General features: G+C 47.4%; 1 pseudogene; it reads right to left on the bottom strand.

Moving 5' to 3' along the window:
• Positions 1-421: 421 nt before the first annotated feature.
• Psmb7-ps1 (proteasome 20S subunit beta 7, pseudogene 1) lies at positions 422-1,929 on the bottom strand (annotated as a pseudogene).
• Between the last annotated feature and the right edge of the window lie 544 nt (positions 1,930-2,473).

Here is a 2,473-nt window from a genome sequence, read left to right as displayed (position 1 = left end):
CCATCTTGTGATGGCAAATGTTATTGCAGCTTTCCACAACAGTGACAGTACCATCGACCACAGTGGCACTGTGGGTGATGATGTCCAACTTGATGGAGCATTTTATTTTTTATCCCATTAATTTATTTATTCCCTTTACATCTTGATAGCAGGCCCCCCTCTCCACCTAGTGCTCCCCCCATGCGGCCCCTTCCCCACCCCTCCCCTTCACCTCTGAGAAGGGGGAGGTGCTCCCTGGGTACCAACCTGCCTGAGCATTTTCTATATACATTTTCTTTTCTATTTCTTTTTCTTTTTCTTCTTTTTTTAAATTGAGCAGTAGCCAAATGCATGTTTTCTGATTGGGGTAGAGTGGGGTGAGGGCAGGGGTGGCATGTACCCCGAGTCACCCAGAGAAATATCGAACCACCTGAAGCACCGTTCACAAAATGTCCATTGTCTGAACAGTCTCTTCTAGCACCTCGAACTCCAGAGGGGTGACTTTCTCGGAGAGGACAGCGGTAGTGCCTTTCTCACACCTGTACCGGCCAAGCCTGGTCCCTTTCTTGTTGGGCACTGAGTATGGATGGAGAGAAGTCCAGCTTGCCCTTGCTGGTAACACACAGATCAATATTGCTTCCAGACCCCAAGTCATTAAAGATGCCAGCTGCAATGCCTCGCTCACTAGCTTCTTGGCTTTGTCCTCCTCCATATCTGGCCTAAACTTATCTTCAAAAGCAGCCATTGCTGCCAAGGAGCCAGAACCCATGGTGACATAAGCAATTTATCAGTTGATCCATGAGGACAGGTGCTGTAGAGATGAGGTCCAGTACTGTCTACTACCCCCAAAACTAGGGCTGCACCATGTAATTGTGATACCTGAAAAGCATCTGCTTCAGCATCCCATTCTCTGTAACAACTCTCTGAAGGCGGCCAGTGGTGAGAAAGTGGAGCTCCAAGTTAGAAGAAATAAGCTGGGTTGTCATGTCTGTGTCTGCAGCTGTCCCAGCACCACAGCAATAAATATTAGGAAATATGAAGTAAATTTTTGAAGCGTTTTTGTCAGCAACAACCATCCCTTCAGTTGCCATTGTGTCTGCTCCAAGAACTGTGCCATCCTTATAGACCACCCCGGGGATGGTAGTGCCAGTTTTCCAAGCTTTCGGAAGTTTGACCCCCCCCCCTTTTTTTTTTCAAAATCAGCTTTCAAGATGCATTCCTGTGGCAATTATCAAAAGAAAAGCCTCCAAGCAGTGGCTGATGTAGTGCCATATTGGATTTGGGCCTGGCCGCTTTGTAACTGCATGGCCACAGTAAAAGTTATGGGATTGTTGGACAGAGGCCTCTCCCATGTATTTACGGCACAGGAAGAAAAGACCAAGTAGTAAACACCCGATATCTCCACTGCATGACCTCTGCTGAGCCCGGCTGATGCATGTGGAACTGACACACCTGGACCACACCTGGGTGGTGGTCAATTTACCTCTGCCTTTTACTTCCTCAGCCTTTATCCTTGAGATTTAGGCTGGTCTTCTCGGATTTCTCCGTAATTAATTCAGGTCTCGTAGTTGGTCTTTTGTTACCGAAGTCATGAGCCAGGTAGTCACGAGCCAGGGTTTCCCACTGTGCTTCCCAGACATTTTCTACCTGAAGACTTGGGTATATAAGTGGTGAATAAAGCTACAGGAGTCTCTCACTCTTCCTCCTCACTCTCACTATTCCTCTCACTCTCACTCTTCTTCCTCACTCTCACTCTTCTTCCTCACTCTCACTCTTCCTTCCGCTCTTCCTCTCTCTCTCTCTCTCTCTCTCTCTCTCTCTTCCTCTCCTGGCTTGACACGATAACCTCTGTGTGTGTGTGTGTTTCTTTCATCCCGTAGGCTTTCGCCCGATTCTCGGTACCAGGTCGGTGCTGGCGCCGACAGGCTGAAACATTGACACAGCCGCCATCTTCCCAAGAAAACCTACACATTTTCTGGAACCTCTGCCTGAGTGCACACTCAATTCTGTATTTGTGGGGGAGTGGGAGAGACAATCTCCTTTAGATGTACCTACTGAGAGTTCTGCCGAGGTTTGTTTTCATGGTCTTAACTGTGTTTAGATGACCGTTCCCTCATTCATCAGTTTTACCTCTTATTTAGAGACAGGTGCTTCCTTTTAAAAATGCTTTCATAGTTTGATTTGGTTGGTACAAAACAGCAGTGGGCAGCAAGTGACTACGGTTCAAAGGGACTGTATCTGTCAGTGTGGGATGTGCAGTAGACCGTGATAGCCCTAGAGGGATGCATGCAAAATACACCTGAGGCAACCAGTAAGAGAGACAATAGAAACTATCAACTGCGTGGGTAAAAAAAAGCAAACTGTGTAATCACCTCTTCCTTGTTCTCACAAGGAAGTGAACACTTGGGTGTGTACCTATCCTGCAAATGGTGGTTGATTACACAGGGTCTGAGGTAGGATTGATGTGTGCCGTGTTACAGGGGGGAGGACACAG

The sequence above is a fragment of the Rattus norvegicus genome, chromosome 2 (genome assembly GCF_036323735.1).
Source record: "Rattus norvegicus strain BN/NHsdMcwi chromosome 2, GRCr8, whole genome shotgun sequence".
In the NCBI taxonomy this organism is placed as follows: domain Eukaryota; kingdom Metazoa; phylum Chordata; class Mammalia; order Rodentia; family Muridae; genus Rattus; species Rattus norvegicus.
The sequence above is the reverse complement of the archived record's forward strand: the minus strand, read 5'-3'. Positions and strand labels throughout refer to the sequence as shown.